This window comes from Dendrobates tinctorius, unplaced genomic scaffold (assembly GCF_039654945.1).
Source record: "Dendrobates tinctorius isolate UK_male_01 unplaced genomic scaffold, ASM3965494v1 ptg000008l, whole genome shotgun sequence".
NCBI lineage: Eukaryota > Metazoa > Chordata > Amphibia > Anura > Dendrobatidae > Dendrobates > Dendrobates tinctorius.
The window spans coordinates 26,466,550-26,485,536 of NW_027361676.1; positions in this window are offsets into that span (position 1 = coordinate 26,466,550).

The following is an 18,987-nucleotide window of genomic DNA, read 5'->3' on the forward strand; positions in this document are numbered from 1 at the left end:
CTCACACACATACCATGCCTGGCCCATGTGCTTAACTTCAGTGTTCAACGGTTTCTAAAGAGCGACCCAGAGCTGCCAGATCTGCTTGTTAACCCTTTCGCGCCTGAGCCTGTTTTTGCCTTCGTGACCAGGCCAATTTTTTCAATTCTGACCAGTGTCACTTTATGAGGCCATAACTCTAGAACACTTCAACGGATCCTGCTGATTCTGACATTGTTTTCTCATGACATATTGTACTTCAGGATAGTGGTAAAATTTCTTAGATATGAACTGCACTTATATGTTAAAAAAATCGAAATTTGGCAAAAATTTTGAAAATTTTGCAATTTTCAAACTTTTAATTTTTATGCCCTTAAATCAGAGAGTGATATCGCACAAAATAGTTAATAAATAACATTTCCCACATGTCTACTTTACATCTGCACAATTTTGGAAACATAAATTTTTTTTTTTAGGAAGTTATAAGGGTTAAAAGTTGACCAGCGATTTCTCATTTTTACAACAAAATTTACAACACCATTTTTTTCAGGGACCACCTCACATTTGAAGTGAGTTTGGGGGGTCAATATGACAGAAAATACCCAAAAGTGACACCATTCTAAAAACTGCACCTCTCAATGTACTCAAAACCACATTCAAGAAGTTTATTAACCCTTCAGGTGCTTCATATGAATGAATGGAATGTGGAAGGAAAAAATAAACATTTAACTTTTTTTCACAAACATTTTACTTCAGAACCATTTTTTTTATTTTCACAAGTGTAAAAACAGAAAATGAACCACAAAATTTTTTGTGCAATTTCTCCCAAATACGCCGATACCCCGTATGTGGGGCTAAACCACTGTTTGAGCACACGGCAGAGCTCAGAAAGGAAGGAGTGCCGTTTGACTTTTTCAATGCAGAATTGGCTGGAATTGAGATAGGACGCCATGTCGCATTTGGAGAGCCCCTAATGTGCCTAAACAGTGGAAACCCCCACAAGTGACCCCATTTTGGAAACTAGACCCCTTAAAGAACTTATCTAGATGTGTCGTGAGCACTTTGAACCCCCAAGTGCTTCACAGAAGTTTATAACGTAGAGCCATGAAAATAAAAAATCATTTTTGTTCCACAAACATGATCTTTTAGCCCCCAATTTTTTATTTTCACAAGGGTAACAGGAGAAATTGGACCCCAAAAGTTGTTGTCCAATTTGTCCTGAGTACACTGGTACCCCATATGTGGAAGAAAACTACTGTTTGGGCACACGGTGGGGATCGGAAGGGAAGTAGTGACATTTTGGAATGCAGACTTTGATGGAATGGTCTGCGGGTGTCATGTCGCGTTTGCAGAGCCCCTGATGTGCCTAAACAGTGGAAATCCTCCACAAGTGACCCCTTTTTGGAAACTAGACCCCCCAAGGAACTTATCTAGATGTGTGGTGAGCACTTTGAACCCCCAAGTGTTTCACTAAAGTTTATAATGTAGAGCCGTGAAAATAAAAAAATCATTTTTTTTCCACAAAAATGATCTTTTAGCTCCCAATTTTTATTTTCACAAGGGTAACAGGAGAAATTGGACCCTAAGAGTTGTTGTCCAGTTTGTCCTGAGTATGCTGGTACCCCACATGTGGGGGGGGACCACTGTTTGGGCACACGGTGGGGCTCGGAAGGGAAGTAGTGACGTTCTGGAATGCAGACTTTGATGGAATGGTCTGCGGGCGTCATATTGCATTTACAGAGCCCCTGATGTACCTAAACAGTGGAAACCCCCAATTCGAATTCCAACCCTAACCCCAACACACCCCTAACTCTAGCCCTAACCCTAGCCCTAACCCTAGCCCTAACCCTAGCCCTAACCCTAGCTCTAACCCTAGCCCTAACCCTAGCCCTAACCCTAACCCTAACCCTAGCCCTAACCCCTAGCCTGCCTACCTGCTTTTTTTTCTTTACTTTTTTTTTTATTTTTGTGTTTTTTATTTTTTTGTATTTTTGACTCATAGTAACGCCACTTCTCCTCTGATCTCACACTGGCAGATGATCAGAGGAGAAGCAGCATTACTATGTGACAAGATCGCTGCCCGGCACATAGTAACGCCACTTCTCCTCTGATCTCACACTGACAGATGAGCAGAGGTGAAGCAGCGTTACTGTGTGACAAGATCGCTGCCTGACACAGCTGTGCCAGGCAGCGATCAGCTGTGCCAGGCAGCGATCTAGTCACACTTTAACGCTGCTTCACCTCTGCTCATCTGTCAGCATGAGCTCAGAGGAGAAGTCGCGTTATAATGAGGGAGATCGCCGGGAAACAAGCAGCTTTCCCAGCGAGCTCTCTCATTGGCTGCTGTGACGCGACGTCATCAGGACCTGAACCAATCAGGTCTCGATGACGTCGGGGGTCCCAGCATGCATTGTGCACCGGGATCCCCGCGTTATAAGGTATGAGGGGGTCCCGGGGGGCACAAAACCGCCGACAGTAGATAAACGTCGGCGCTGCACAAAGCCCAGCAAGCGCCAACGTTTATCTACTGTGGGCGGTCGCGAAGAGGTTAAAGTACGCCACCCTGCATGCTCATTTTAGAAAGTCAGCTACAGCTTAATCCTCCCTTGATGTGCTTCAGCAGTGCTTGCAGCTTCCATTTCACAGACTGATGTGTGATGTCCCCATGCATTGGAACTCTACACTGCATATGTTGGAAAGAATTTGTGAGCAGAAGAGGGCAGTTGTTGCCTACCAGCATCAACAAGGCTGTCGGTGTTCAGTTCAGATTTTACATATAAGATCTCCGGAGTGGACATGGATGTCAGACATTTGAAACATCCTCCAAAACTTTGAGGAATCCACCAAGATGGTGAGAGGCAATGACGCCATAATTTGCGTCACCATCCCACTTCTTTGTGTTCTAATAATACTACTAATTGATAATTATATAGTGCAAACATATTTACAGTTTTACATTTTCAAACACAACAGTCCTAAGTAACAATAACAAAGTTAACAATAAAACAATAATCTAATCAAAAGATAATGATAACGACCCTGCTCATGAGAGCTTACAATCTACAATAAGGTGGGGGAGATACAAAGAACAGGGGTGTATTTACAATTATGTATTTACAGTGCTAGTGCAGAGGTTAGTCGAAAGTCAGGGATGGCCTGAGGACAAGGAGGAGGAGAGCATGGTCAGTCGTCCTCTTGTTGAGGACATGGAAGTCTTGCCTGTTAGAGGACTGGCACATATGGCTGACTTTATGTTGTGCTGCCTTTCCCATAACCCTTGCCTTCTCAAAATTTTTGGTGACATTACTGTTGACTCTTCTAGACCCACTCAACAAGGAGAACTTTCAATCTCTTCTTCCAGAGGCAGACAGGTGTGTAAAAATATGGCAGTACCAGAGGGCCCTTCTGGCAGAATTCTTAAAAAATTCCCATCTCAAAACGCTGGTGGCAGAGGTCACAGTTCGTTTGACAACCAAGAAGTACAGGTGAGAGAGACACAACTTCAATTCAGTAGAGGCAGTGGAACACTGAGAAAGTTTCGGGAAAGTTTTCTCAGACCCTCCCATCGCCCTGGCCCTGAGGCACGGGGAACTGTCATAAGGAGTGCAAAGTTTTGGAAGATGCTGAGGGAGTACCTTGCTGACCGTACCAACATCCTCTGTCATTCCTCTGTGCCCTATAATTATTGGTTATCCAAGCTGGACACGTGGCATGAACTGGCTCTCTGTACTGCACACGTGCGCTGTACTCACGGTCACGGATCGCAGGGCCCCTCGCTCTCTGGCGGTCACTGGCCACATGGCACCTCGCCCTCTGGCAGTCCTTCATGCACCAGTGCTCTAAGGACGGAGGACGCTGCTCAACCTCCTACATGCTGCTTGTCTCTGCCAAAAAACTCTGCTGTCATGCCCGCTTTATCTTAGGATGGCGCCCCTGCCTCTATGTCACCAGGTCTGCTGCAGTCCATCACAGCACCTTCGCTTCGTGTGCGTATTGCGCTGCCACCCTTGCTGCTCACATGCTGCCAACACTGGGGGACTCACTCCTGCTTTGCATGTTTTTTTCATCACCTTCCGGCCAGGTTCTCTGTCTAATCACGCCCCCTCTTCCTGTGTAATGGGGCCTTCCGTTCCCCTATTCTTTCCCCCGGAAAACAGGGGATGAAGCCTTGACAGCGCAGCACAGGTCCCCAGAGCCCAGTCTTCCTGAGTCCATACATATTTGCCCATTCAGTTTTTTAATGCAAGCATCATAGAAGGCATGTTCTAGTTTTCAGGAACAAATTGTACATTACATCCAGAACAGTTTCACTTTGAAGAACTTTGTGGATCACATCAATCCACAAAATGACTCTAGTCTCTTACTTCAAAATACGGTGGTAAATCAATGCCACACAGATAGCTTGTGTATGTTCTGACTTCTGTAACATCATTTGGGTGATAATTATTCTTAACCTATTTGCTTCAGAATATATTCATTGTCTTTTTTCAATGCTTTGGAATATAATGTAAAAGTGAAAGCAAGTTGGTGAAGTGTGTGGTAACTCATTGGTGAAAGTAATTGTAATCTTTAATATTTCTACATAGCTTGTGCGGCTAGCCACCTCATTGATCTTATTTAGTTTCTTTGGCAATAAAAGAACAGCTCCATCAAAACCATGTGCTTTTCCTATTAATTCATCATGCTGCTAAAGATGAGGTGAGATTAGGGAATTAGATAACATCTGGGGACTGTAGTCAACAAGGCACCATATACAGAACCACTGGGGTCTAGCTATCTATTTGAAATAGCTTTCGCAAAGCTGAAAAGAGTTGCAAGCAAAACCATTTTGATTCAATAGCAAGTTGGATAGATTGTCTAGTGGAAACACCCATATCATAGAAGTCACATCATCAACCACCACACTCTCCAATTTACACATCTTGAAATCCAGGTGAAATGTCAAAATCTAGAGGTTCTGATCTAGAAACTGCAGGGGCTCCTTTTTGTTGTCCTCATCCAACAAGTTCAGTATTAGTAGGTGATGGATTGTCAAAATCCAGCCCAGGAACAACAGGCTACACTAGTTTTGAGCCATGGCCCCGTGCTCTTCCACGTGCTCTTGCTCTGGCTCTTCCAGCCATGATATAATCTTTAAGATTTCACCTTCATAATCCAGAGACAGAGTACAACACCTCCCAAGCATTCACCCTATGCTCCTCAGACTTTCTAGCTGCAGAGTAACTGCCTCTAGGCCGGATGATGATGGTGGTAGTATTTGGTACATTTAAGACACAGTCATGAACCATCCATAACAATTTGAAACAGAAGTATTTTTAAAAATACTAAACTGTTCAATATGTGGTCTAAATTTTTATTTTTGACAGCTAAATAGTGTTTATAACTAGGGTAAGACACATCAAAAACAGTTGAATATAGCCCTGAGATGCAACAATATATAGACCACAGATAGATCTGGCATTTGAATGAGATACCAGACTCCAATATGTGGCCTGTATTTTTAAAATTTTTACCCCAAAATAGTGTATAGAAATATTGTCACAGACAGCAAATACAGTGGCATGCAGCCCTGAAATGCCACAATTTGTAGGCCACAGATAAATCTGGCGTTTGACTGAGATACCATACTCCCAGACACGGATCCTTTAATGTAAGAGCAGTGAGACTATGAAACTCTCTGCCATATGATGTTGTAATGAGTGATTCCCTACTAAAATTGAAGAAGTGACTGGATGCCTTTCTTGAAAAGTATAATATTACAGGGTATATACACTAGCTTCCTTAATATTGCGTTGATCCAGGGAGCTAGTCTGATTGCCGTATGTGGAGTCAGGAAGGAATTTTTTTCCCCAATGTGAAGCTTACTGTTTGCCACATGGGTTTTTTTTTGCCTTCCTCTGGATCAACATGTTAGGGCAAGTTAGGATAGGATATGGGTTGAACTAGATGGACTTAAAGTCTCCCTTCAACCTTAATAACTATCTTACTATGCTACTGTTACCAGACTCTTCAATATGTGCCTTGTATTTTTCAGTTTTGTACCCCAAAATAGTGTATACAAATAGGGTCACAGACAGCAAATACAGTGGAATGTAGCCCTGAAATGCCACAATTTGTAGGCCACAGATACATCTGGTGCTTGACTGAGATACTAGACTCTTCTATATGTGCCCTGTATTTTTAAATTTTGCATCCAAAATAGTATATAGAAATAGGGTCACAGACAGCAAATACAGTGGAATGTAGCCCTGAAATGCCACAATTTGTAGGCCATAGATACATCTGGCATTTGACTGAGTTACCAGACTCCAATATGTGGCCTGTATTTTTAAAATTTGTAACCCAAAATAGTGTATAGAAATAGGGTCTCAGGCAGAAAATACAGTGGAATGTGGCCCTGAAATGCCACAATTTTTAGGCCACTGATACATCTGGTGTTTGACTGACTTACCAGACTCTTCAATATGTGCCCTGTATTTTTAAATTTTATACCCCAAAATAATGTATAGAAATAGGGTAACAGACAGCAAATACAGTGAAATGTAGCCCTGAAATGACACAATTTGTAGGCCACAGAAACATCTGGCATTTGACTGAGACACCAGACTCTTCAATATGTGCCCTGCATTTTAAAATCTTTTACCCAAAAAATTTTGTCAGCAAAATGGTGTCAAAAAATTGGATAAAACAGTCCAAAAAATACTATAGTACCACAAAAAATGCCAGAATTTTCTGCGCACTCAGATGTGATACCTGTGTTGGGCAAAGGCATTTAAAATTGCTGAATTTTCACGCTGTAGTATTACAAGGATCTGGCTGTAGTCTGCAGTGTCAACAAGCAATTGGAGAAAAAAAAAATCTGGATTGCTTTGGAAAAAAATAATCAGAATTGAGGTGCTAAAAAATTATTCCTAGCCACTGATACCAGGAGCTAGGTATTTATGTAATACGCAGCAGCAGACAATAATAGGCCCTTTTGATGTATGCAATGATATCTATATACCCACATGCAGTACATGCATGCCTTGTACTGATGTGTATATATGCACATACAGTCCCTGCCTACCTAGCACTGCAATCTATATACCCCTTAATTAGTCCTTTGAAGAACTGTTGGTTTAGCTGGATTTGTGAATTCTATGATGGTATACCCACACAAACTAATAAAAGAACAAATATCTCCCTATCTCAGCAGCAGATCTCCCTATACTGTCTAATTCCACCTGACTGTGACAAGCAGGGCGGCGTCAGGTCTCTTATAGATCCAATGATGCTGTGCGGCCAGCCACTGTAATACCACAACAAAGATGGCTGTGGCATTACAGTGCATGGCAGACAATCCCTGCATGTTAATTAGTGGTCTAAAGAGCACCAAAATTGCAGGGTGGAGACTCGAGCTCCCACCAAATTATCCCGGAAATGCTCGGTGCTGGCCGACTACCGTGAGTATAGTGATACTCGAGCGAGTACCGAGTAGTGGCGAGCATGTTCGCTCATCACTAGTTATTGCATCAAGAATTTCCGTTTCCCCCTAGTTCTAGTATTCTGATCCAACACGATTATGGTTCTAACGTTATGTCAAGGGAGGCTAAATGTTGAATAACTTGTTTAAATTTCTTCAATAATCAATTTCTGCTTAAAATATAATCTTTGTTGTTTTGTAGTTTTAATATCTAAATTTCTCCAAATGGATATGAAGACCTGCATATTCCAGTAAATTTGGGGAAATTACTAAGTGTCCATCGACTGTGTTCTAGACTAAAAAAAAATGTTATGCCTAATTAATGTTTCACACTCTGAAAATGTCATTCAGAACTCTACAATTGTAGGCAATACTTATTGCCCTGCGGCTGAAGCAAGTTGTGATATCTGTGATCTGAATACAGAGAAATGCTAAAGGGAAATAGATCACGATAATAGTGATCTAAATACTGAGATGTGTACAGAGGAATGCTGGGAGTACACAGATTGTGTTTTCTATCAACTTCATCTGCATTTGCAAACTTGTATTTAATGCTGGTAATAAAAAAATACTCTAGTGTAGGCAGTGTGCAGGGCCATACTACGACTATCTATTTGCTCTTCCTGTACAGCCCTATGAATTTTTTTAAAATTGATATTTTTTTTACTCATTATTTCACAAGAAACAATAGATGAACTCTGCTGACACTAAATACACCTCTTTGAAAACAATAACATGGCTCATGCATCACAAAACAAGTTCACTCTGGTGATCTACTGGTGGTGTCTGAAGAGACATGGAGGATGGCCTGCTATAAATTCCTTTCCCAATTTAAAGAAGCAGGTCTCCTATACTTGTAATGCCCATACACTAGTTGTATGGGCTGATAAACATTTCACCCTGGGGAGTATGCATCAACCTACTGTGTCAACATTTTTGTTATGGGCATCATAAAACACTGCTGAATATAGTAGCATGGCTGTTGCATCACAGAAAACATTCGCCCTGGTGATCTAGAGGTGGTGTCGTAACAGACGTGGAGGATGGCCTCCGTTAAATGTTTTCCCAGTTTAAAGGAACCGTTCTCCTATAGTGTATGGGCTGGCAAACATTTCACCCTAAGGGGTACGCATCAACTACTGTGTCAAAATTTTGTTACGGGCATCATAAACACCCTTGCCTAACTATAATTTGGCTGTTGCATCACAGAATACGTTCACACAGGTGATCTAGTGGTGGTGTAGGTACAGACATGTAGGATGGCCTCCTAAAAATGTTTTCACAGTTTAAAGGAGCAGGTCTCCTATACTTGTAATGTCCATACACTAGGTGTATGGGCTGACAAACATTTCACCCTGGGGGGTACGCATTAACCTACTGTGTCAACATTTTTGTTATGGGCATCATAAACACTGCTGAATATAGTAGCGTGGCTGTTGCATCACAGAACACATTCGCCCTGGTGATCTAGAGGTGGTGTCGGAACAGACGCAGAGGATGGCCTCCGATAAATGTTTTCCCAGTTTAAAGGAACCATTCTCCTATAGTGTATAGGCTGACAAACATTTCACCCTAGGGGGTATGCATCAACCTACTGTGTCAAAATTTTGTTACGGGCATCATAAACACCCTTGCCAACAATAATTTAGTTGTTGCATCACAGAACACGTTCACGCAGGTGATCTAGTGGTGGTGTCAGAACAGACATTGAGGATGGCATTCGAAAAATGTTTTCCCAGTTTAAAGGACCAGGTCTCCTATACTTGTAATGCCCATACACTAAGTGTATGGATGTATGGGCTGACAAACATTTCACTCTGCAGGTAACGCATCAACATACTGCGTCAGCATTTTTTTATGGGCATCATAAACACCCTTGAAAAGAATAGTGTGGCTGTTGCATCATGGAACATGTTCGCCCTGGTGATCTAGTGGTGGTGGAGGATGATGAGAAGGAGGAGGATAACAGCAAATAGCCTAAATCAGGAAGTGTATACCCATGTGTGGGTGTGAATAGGTGAATGGGAATATGCCTCTCAAAAAAACACACTGGATTTGAGGTTAGGCTTCACTGTTATCATGCAGTGGTGTACAGAAGTCTGGCCCAATCCAGCTCTTGTTCATTTTTATATGAGTCAGCCTGTCAGCATTTTTAGTTGACAGGCGGATGCGCTTATCAGTTATAATTCCACCAGCGGCACTAAAAATGCACTCTGACAAAACACTAGCAGCAGGACAGGACAGGGCCTCCAAGGCGTAGAGAGCAAGGTTCATGCCACATATCAAGCTTTTAGACCCAATAATTATAAGGCACAGAGGATGTTGGTATAGTCAGCAAGGTACTCCCTCACCATCTTCCAAAACTTTGCAGTCCTTGTGAGAGTACCCCGTGCCTCTGGGCCACTGCGATGGGAGGGTCTGAGAAAACTCTCCCAGAAGTTTGTCAGTGTTCCCCTGCCTTTGCTGGATTGGAGTTGTGTCTCTCTTGCCTGTACTTCTTGGTTGTCCAGCAATCTGTGACGTCTGCCGCCAGCGTTTTCAGATGGGAAGTTTTTTAATAATTCCCCAACAAGGGCCTTCTGGTACTGCACCATTTTAGTACACATGTCTGCCTCTGGCAGAAGAGATTCAAAGCTCTCCTTATAGTGTGGGTCCAGAAGTGTCACCAACCAGCAATGACTGTCACCCAACATTTTGAGAATACAAGGGTCATGGGAAAGGCAGCACACCATAAAGTCAGCCATGCGTGCCAGACAGCTAACAGGCAAGACTTCCGTGTCATTACCAAAAGGACAACTGACCATGCTCTCCTCCTCTCCGTCCTCAGGGAATCCACGCTGAACAGACGGTATGACAGTTGTGCTTGTGGTACCGTCTGTAGCGCATAAAAGTAGCTCCTGTTCTTCCTCCTCCTCCTCCTTCTCATTGTCAACCAATCCACGTTGGGATAACATGAGGCTGGGCTGTGTGTAATCACCTTGTATGCTTTCTTGCTCCATCTCATCGTGCTCAAACTGCAATGCATCCTCTTTGATTGTGAGCAGAGAGTGTTTTGAAGACACAGAAGTGGGATAGTGATGCTAATTATGTCATCATCGCCGCTCACCATCTTCTTGGACTCCTCAAAGTTTTGTATGATGGTACATATATCTGACATCCATGTCCACTCCTGAGGTCTTATGTGTGGAGTCTGAACTGAATACCGATGGCCTTGTTGATGCGGCTAGTCAAGAACAGCGGTGGAAGCTGTAGCTGACTTTCTAAAATGGGCACACAGGTGCGTACTTTGTCAAGCAGATCCTGCAGCTCCGGGTAGCTTCTGAGAAACTGTTGAACAACAAGGTTAAGCACATAGGCCAGGCATGGTATGTGTGTGAACTTGCCTCTCCTCAGAGCCGCCACCAGGTTCCGGCAATTGTTACACACAACTATGCCTAGCTGTTGGTTCAGCTGTGTCAGCCACAGATTTGCCTGCTCTTTCAGAGCTATCCACAACTCTTCAACATTGTGCGGGTTGTCACATAAGCGTATTAGTTTCAGTACAGCCTGTTGACGCTTGGCCGAGGCAGTGCTGCAGTGCTTCCAGCTGGTGACTGATGTGGTCATTTCAGAGATGGAAGCTGAATAGGAGGAGGAGGAAGAGGATGAGGTGCAGGAGCTGTAGACCGTGGAGGAAATCCTGATTGACGCAGGGGCCACAATCCTCGGCGTTGGAAGGAAGGGTTCCATCCCAAGGTCCGTCTGGGTCTTGGTTTCCACTATGTTAATCCAGTGTGTCATCAATGAGATATAGAATCCCTGCCCACAAGCACTTGTCCATGTGTCCGTGGTTAGGTGGACTTTCTCAGTAACAGCATTGTTGAGGGACTGAGTAATGTTGTGGGATATGTGCTTGTGCAATGCTGGGACCGCACACCGGGAGAAATTGTGGCGTCTGGGGACCGAGTACCTTGGGATGGTCGCCGCTATCAGGTTGCGGAAAGCTTCCGTCTCCATGAGCCTGAAAGGCAACATTTCGAGTGCAAGCAGACAAGAAATATGTGAATTTAGTACTGTCGCCTGTGGGGCGTTGGCTGCGTATTTCTGCCTGCGTTCTAATGACTGGGGTATGGACAACTGAAGGCTGTGCTGGGACAAGGATGTGGAAATGCTTGATGATGTCACTAGTTGAGTGTGGGCAGCGCAGTGGTGTAGCAACTGTTTGTGGCGCCCGGGGCGGTCGAAAAATTTGCCGCCCCTTAGGTCGTTGATAATCCGGAAGCATTCGAAGAGCCCACACTACACTCAAAGATCTAATTTTTAGTCTGCTACTAACTCTACTGTTATTATTTCTACATTTCTAGACTTTCATCTTCTTGCAGTTCTCTATATATATGTATGTATTAGCTTGATGATGCTGGATGAAGACCTGTTTGGAGCGGTGGAACACACTAAATAAAATTATAAATAAAGTGCGTTCACTGCTCGGGTTCCACCGTGCTGTAGATGGTAAGACCGCTGCTAGGTGGTGGCAGAAGGTATCTGGCGGTAGAGTGCACAGGGTTCAGACTTCACCCAGGTGCACTGAGCAAGCTCTGTTGCACTCACAGGGCTGCAAGGATAAGCACATGAACAGATAACGCTGGAGCAAGCTCTGTTTCACTCACAGAGCTGCAAACATGCACAAGCTCTGTTGCACACACAGAGCTGCAAGCATACACAAGCTCTGTTGCACACACAGAGCTGCAAGCATACACAATCTCTGTTGCACACACAGAGCTGCAAGCATACACAATCTCTGTTACACACAGAGCTGCAAGGATAAGTACATGAACAGATAACGCTGGAGCAAGCTCTGTTTCACTCACAGAGCTGCAAGCATGCACAAGCTCTGTTGCACACACAGAGCTGCAAGCATACACAAGCTCTGTTACACACACAGAGCTGCAAGCATACACAAGCTCTGTTACACTCACAGAGCTGCAAGCATATACACATGTGCAATAATGCTGAGTCTGTTTAAATGTCACAGGAGCTCAGCGACACAGACGCGGTATGTGGTTACAGGAGTGGCCCAAGCTGACGGCACCAACTCCGTCTAGACCTACCGTGGACATCTGGCAAATAGGGCGTTGCACGTGAGAATGCACCTAGCGCTGCGACTGCAGCACGACGATAACTAAGCCACTGTAGAAACGCCGCTGTCAAGCAGGTGCAAGATGACGCTAGCTGCTGAGCGCTGGAGCAATGGCGCGCTGGCACTGGTGCTAATACTGGCTCTGACTCAAGCACTCACACATTCGTAATAACCAAGGAATGGGGGTTTCAAATGAGTCATTCACCAGTCCATGCATCCATCAACAAACATACAGCAGCAAGTAAGACTATACTAGCGCATGGCGGAACAGCCATGCGCGCTTTTTATAGAGTACGGGACCTGCCGGAAATCTCCAGAACTCCAATAGGAGCCAATAGGATTCAGAGCAGGACCTGAGCACCTGACTCCCAAACTCCAATTGGAGCTTGTCCTGTGAGCATGCTCAGAAGCTGACACAAAGGACTTAGCCTCTGGAGATAAATGTGAGGACCTGGGATTCTGCATAGGTATGGCAGAGCGCAGATTCCTAACATTACCCCCCCTCCTAAGGCCCCCCCTCCCTGAGCCTTCTGACCCACAAGCCTGTGCCCCACAGTGGCGTAGGTTTTAGACTCGTCCGAAGGCGAGGCTGGTGTCCTGGTAGGTGGCACGATAACCCGGGACACGTGGAAGGCATTGGTGGAGGCAAGATCACCAGGTCTCAGAAGGGATACCTGGGAGATTGGAGGAAGCGGGAGTGACAGTGGGATGCCGCTGTGTGTCGACGGTCGTCGCCACACTCTGCCTAGGAAGGCTATGCCGAGCACATGAGGTGCATGCCTGAATGTACCTCTTAACGTCCCGAGCCCTGTGTGGCCACCAATACGCACCGCCAACAGCTTCGTGGTTTGCATATATCCACGAGGGTTGTGCGCATTGGACGCGTGTGCCCACGCAAGAATCTTAGGTCGGAGATAAGGAGGGACAAAGGTCTCGTCGTCCGACACGGAATCCGAGCATTGCGGGGCGCTGTCTTCCTGGGAAGCAGCGTGTAAACGGTGACAACCGCAAACGGACTCCTGAGCCGAAGGTGTATTAAACGTGGCACGAGACACCTCTATGGGCTCTGGGGGTAGAACCTCTGGTTCAGGCAATTCCAGAGGCAGAAAAAATTTGGGAGCCGGAGTACCTCTTCGTTTGGAGTGGGCACGCTCCAAACCACGCTCAGAAAAACGGAGGTCAATGCGTGAGGAGATCGATATTAACTTCTCCAGGCTAGTAGGGATCTCTCTTGTAGAGAGAGCATCCTTGACATGCTCCGCTATTCACCTCCAAAATACAGGGATGAGAGCCCTATCAGACCACTCCAACTCGGACGCCAGTGTCCGAAAACGTACGGCATACTGGCACACCGAGAGGGATCCCTGAGTGAGTGCGAGTAGTTGTAGAGAGGTGTCGTGCGTGACCCGAGGACCGAGGAACACCTGCTTGATAGCCATAAGCATGTGAGCTGCAGTCCGAATATCGGGATTGCCACGCTCCCACAAAAGCGTAGCCCATTCCAGAGCCTTGCCCGACAGTAGGGATAGAATAAATGCCACCTTGGCCTGTTCCGAAGGGAATTGTTCAGCCAGCAGCTCCAGATGGATTGAGCACTGGCTGATAAAACCCCTGCAGGAGGTGCCATCGCCGGAAAGCTTATCGGGCAACGGGAGGCGGGTAACTGTTGGCGCAAGGGTGGACACGGACAGACGCGCTACTGCATCGGTTAAAGCCTGAACAGCAGCATCAGTGGCTTGAGCAGCAGAGAGAGACTTCTCAAGAGCTGCCACCCGGTCGCCAAGCTGCTTAATGCACTGCAGGAGCTGCTGCTGTTCTGCCATCACTAGCCAGACCCTGGTGCTAGTATAATGTTAGGAGCGGTGGAACGCACTAAATAAAATTATAAATAAAGTGCGCTCACCTCTCGGGGTCCACCGTGCGGTAGATGGTAAGACCGCTGCTAGGTGGTGGCAGAAGGTATCTGGCGGTAGAGTGCACAATGTTCAGACTTCACCCAGGTGCACTGAGCAAGCTCTGTTGTACTCACAGAGCTGCAAGGATAAGTACATGAACAGATAACGCTGGAGCAAGCTCTGTTTCACTCACAGAGCTGCAAGCATGCACAAGCTCTGTTGCACACACAGAGCTGCAAGCATACACAAGCTCTGTTACACAGACAGAGCTGCAAGCATACACAAGCTCTGTTACATTCACAGAGCTGCAAGCATATACACATGTGCAATAACGCTGAGTCTGTTTAAATGTCACAGGAGCTCAGCGACACAGACGCGGTATGTGGTCACAGGAGTGGCCCAAGCTGTCGGCACCAACTCCATCTAGACCTACCGTGGACGTCTGGGGAATAGGGCGTTGCACGTGAGAACGCACCTAGCGCTGCGACTGCAGCGCGATGATAACTAAGCTGCTGTAGAAACACCGCTGTCAAGCAGGCGCAAGATGACGTTAGCTGCTGAGCGCTGGAGCAATGGCGCGCTGGCGCTAATACTGGCTCTGACTCAAACACTCACACATTCGTAATAACCAAGGAATGGGGTTTCAAATGAGTCATTCACCAGTCCATGCATCCATCAACAAACATACAGCAGCAAGTAAGACTATACTAGCGCATGGCAGAACAGCCATGCATGCTTTTTATAGCGTACGGGACCTGCCGGAAATCTCCAGAACTCCAATAGGAGCCAATAGGATTCAGAGCAGGACCTGAGCACCTGACTCCCGAACTCCAATAGGAGCTTGTCCTGTGAGCATGCTCAGAAGCTGGCACAAAGGACTTAGCCTCTGGAGATAAATGTGCGGACCTGGGTTTCTGCATAGGTATGGCAGAACTTAGATTCCTAACAAGACCTAATGACTTTTTTAATAATAATTTTTAATAATGTGACAGAAAAAAAAACAGAAAGTACAAATTATTTTCGAAACTTGGGTAAAGCTGTTTTATTTGTAACAGTCACGTAACACTCACAAACAATTATGATTAATCATTCAGGCCATGTTCACAATAGTTAATTCGACTACAAAAAGAACTGCTGCAATGCATGAACTCAGTCTCAATGCAAAATTTACAAACAAACTCTTTGTGCTTTCCTTTCGGCAAAGTTTTTGATAACAGTATCAAAACTGAGACCATCAGCAAGCTCCCTCTCTATGGAGAGGACTGCCAAGTCTGTAAGCCTTGTTTGACTCATTTTAGATCGAAGATAGTTCTTTATGAGCTTCAATTGGAAAAGGATCGCTCGCAGCTGACAACGCTAATAGCTCGGGTAAGGAAGATGCGCAGCACGATAACAATATTAGGGACAGAATCTCCAAGGCGATATCTCTATATGAAGCTCAAAACTTCTAAAGGTCCGTCGATTCCGTCGTTTCCTGAAACTTCCGCAAAATACTTCAATCTTCTCCTTTCGAACAAGAATCCCTCTTTTTCCACCTCGTCATCAATTTCACTGTGCTGGCAATCGTAATTATCATCAAGCAGATTTGACGGTGCAAGGACAGCGTATTTCTTTGCAAGATCATGAACTTGTTGAAATCTGCTGTATATTTCTTCAGTCAACATGTCTATGACAGACAGCATTTCCCGTCTCAACTCAGCATCAAATGTCATCACTGCATCAGTCGATCCGTCACCATCCATTCGTTTCTTTTTGCGAATTCTACGCCCCATTTCAGAGCAGAGCTTCTTGGATTCGTGCATTGCACTGTCCACCATCGCTTCCCTATTCTGAAGGAGGTAATCTCTCAATGCTGTGAGCTTGACAGAACTTTGGTGCAGATCCAGCCCATTTGTTTGAAGATACTTCTGGGCATCATTGATTTCTGGCAGAACAGATATTTAAAGGCTCAGAAATGACAGAAACGGAAATGACAGTAATGAGGTGAGAATTAAAGATGCATCTGTTCTTGTCGTCACATTTTCTCCTTCTTCTGTGAGCTGTTCTAGGGCCGTGACGACTTCTGATAATTTGTTCACCACAACATTTACAGCATCTGCTCGACTGCTCCATCTAGTCTCCACAAACCGTTTGATGCTTAGACCAGTCACCTGAATCAAAACATCCCAGCGATGCGTAGATGCAGAAAAGAGCGAAAACAACCGGTCCAGTGTGCCGAAATATGTCACAGAGTAAATCGACACAGAAGCTGCATGTGCACAAGCCAGATTCAGGGAATGGTTTGAGCATGGCACAAACAGAGCTTTCGGGTTGATTTCGGAGATGCGCTTCTGGACACCTGATCGATGGCCTGCCATAACAGCAGCATTGTCATATGCCTGGCCACGGCAATCATCTATCGGAAGCCCATCGTTCTCCAGTCTGGAAATTTCCTCTGCACTTTTACCCTTTGTCTCGATGAAGCGGAGAAATGACTCCTGCACCTTCACTTCATTTCCGTCCAGTTTCACGTAGCGCAACACCTCGCTGGTCCTTGTGGGATATATCCGGAGTGCTGTCAAAAATTATGCAAAAATACTTGCTTTCCTTTACCTGTGCGATGATTTTCTTTCTCACATGCTCTGCCAAAATGCTCACAAATTCATTTTGAACTTCTGGTGACAGATAAGAAGTAACGATTTTCTTTCCCAGCTTAACTTTTACCAAATGTTCGCGGAGCACAGGGTCATACTTGGCCAACAAATGAACCAATTCCAAAAAATTACCTCTATTTTCCTGCCTTCTTCATCTTTGTGGATGTCTTCCCGGTGACCCAGTAGTGCCAAATTCTGCTTGGAGAGAAATCTGACGATATCCAGTAATCTAGCTAGAATTTCTCACCATTTCTTAGTCTCCTTCTCAATAACGCCTTCCAAAGCTTTGTTAATTGTCTTTCCTTCAGCAAGCCGGATCTCTAGCTCCTTCCAGTTGAGGAATGCCTGAGCATGTGATGTGCTAACTTTGTGTTCATGTACTTTAGGATTTAATTTCCACCAGTTCCTGAAGCCCTCAGCAGCAGAAAAACTGGACAGCCCAGTTGAAAAAAGTCTGCAGCAAAAGCAGAACAGGGCCTCTTTCAAAGGAGAATACACCATCCATGTTCTCAAACTTTTCTCTCCGTTCCGCAAATCACGAAAAAAACATGTTTTTGTTAGTTTCCTCGTGTCACCTTTTGTCTTAGTTCCTGGTCGCGTTACTTCCTTGAATTCACATTCGATGTGCTGCACAGCAGCATATCTCTGCCGGACAATCATAGCGTGAATTTCATGGTCAATCTTAACAGGCCACATACCATTATCAGTAAAATCAGTTGCTATGTCCATTTTCAGACCGACTAGTGGTTGCTAGTGTTGAGCATTCTGATACCGCAAGTATCGGGTATCGGCCGATACTTGCTGTATCGGAATTCCGATACCGACTTCCGATATTTTTTCAATATCGGAAGTCGGCATCGGAATCGGAAGTTCAAAGTTGATTGACAGCCTGACGTCATCATGATGCGCGGTGTGTGCGCATCATGATGCGCCGTCATTTCGGGCCTTCCGGGGGTCTCTGCCAGCCTGCCGGGGGGCTGTGCCGGCCTGCCGGGGGGCTGTGTGGACTGCCTGGGGTCTGTACCGGCCTGCCGGGGGGCTGTGCCGGCCTGCCGGTGGTCTGTGCACCCTGTGGGGGTCTGTACCGGCCTGCCGGGGGGCTGTGCCGGCCTGCCGGTGGTCTGTGCACCCTGTGGGGGGTCTGTACTGGCCTGCCGGGGGGCTGTGCCAGCCTGCCGGGGGGCTGTGCTGATGTCCGGGGGTCTGTGCAAGCATCGTCCGATGGGACTCCAAGTCCCATCTGGCGATGCCTGCTACCATGACAGTGATTGACACATTAGCCAATGATGGGACAGTAGTAGTCCCATCATCCGGCTAATGTGTTAAATGTTAAAAAAAAAAAAAAAAAAAAAAAAACACTACATACATACTACATACATACTACATGCATGCTACATGCATGCTACATGCATGCTACATGCATGCTACATGCTACATACATACCACATATATACTACATGCTACATACATACCACATATATACTACATACATACTACATACAATACATTCATACAATACATACATAGACATACAGTACATATAACAGAGTAACATACTTACCAATACTTGTCACATTGTTCCCCGAAGCCATTGTCTTTTACGGAATAAATATTAACATAACAAACCACAAAAATACTCACCCACGATCCGAAGCAGTCCACGAGTGTGTCCCACGACGATCTTGGGTAGAGAACTGCAGCATCAGCTGTTGCTGCCGTTCTCTACGGGCTGCAGGAATCCAATGACGGAAGGTAGGTATCCTTCCGCACTGTATTCCTCCGCCAGTTAAAAAAAAAAAAAAAAGTCCCTAGTCTCACTTTATGCCATTGCTGCGTGGGAATTTCCCACACAGCAATGGCATAAAGTGAGAATAGGGACTTTTTTTTTTTTAAGTGGCGGAG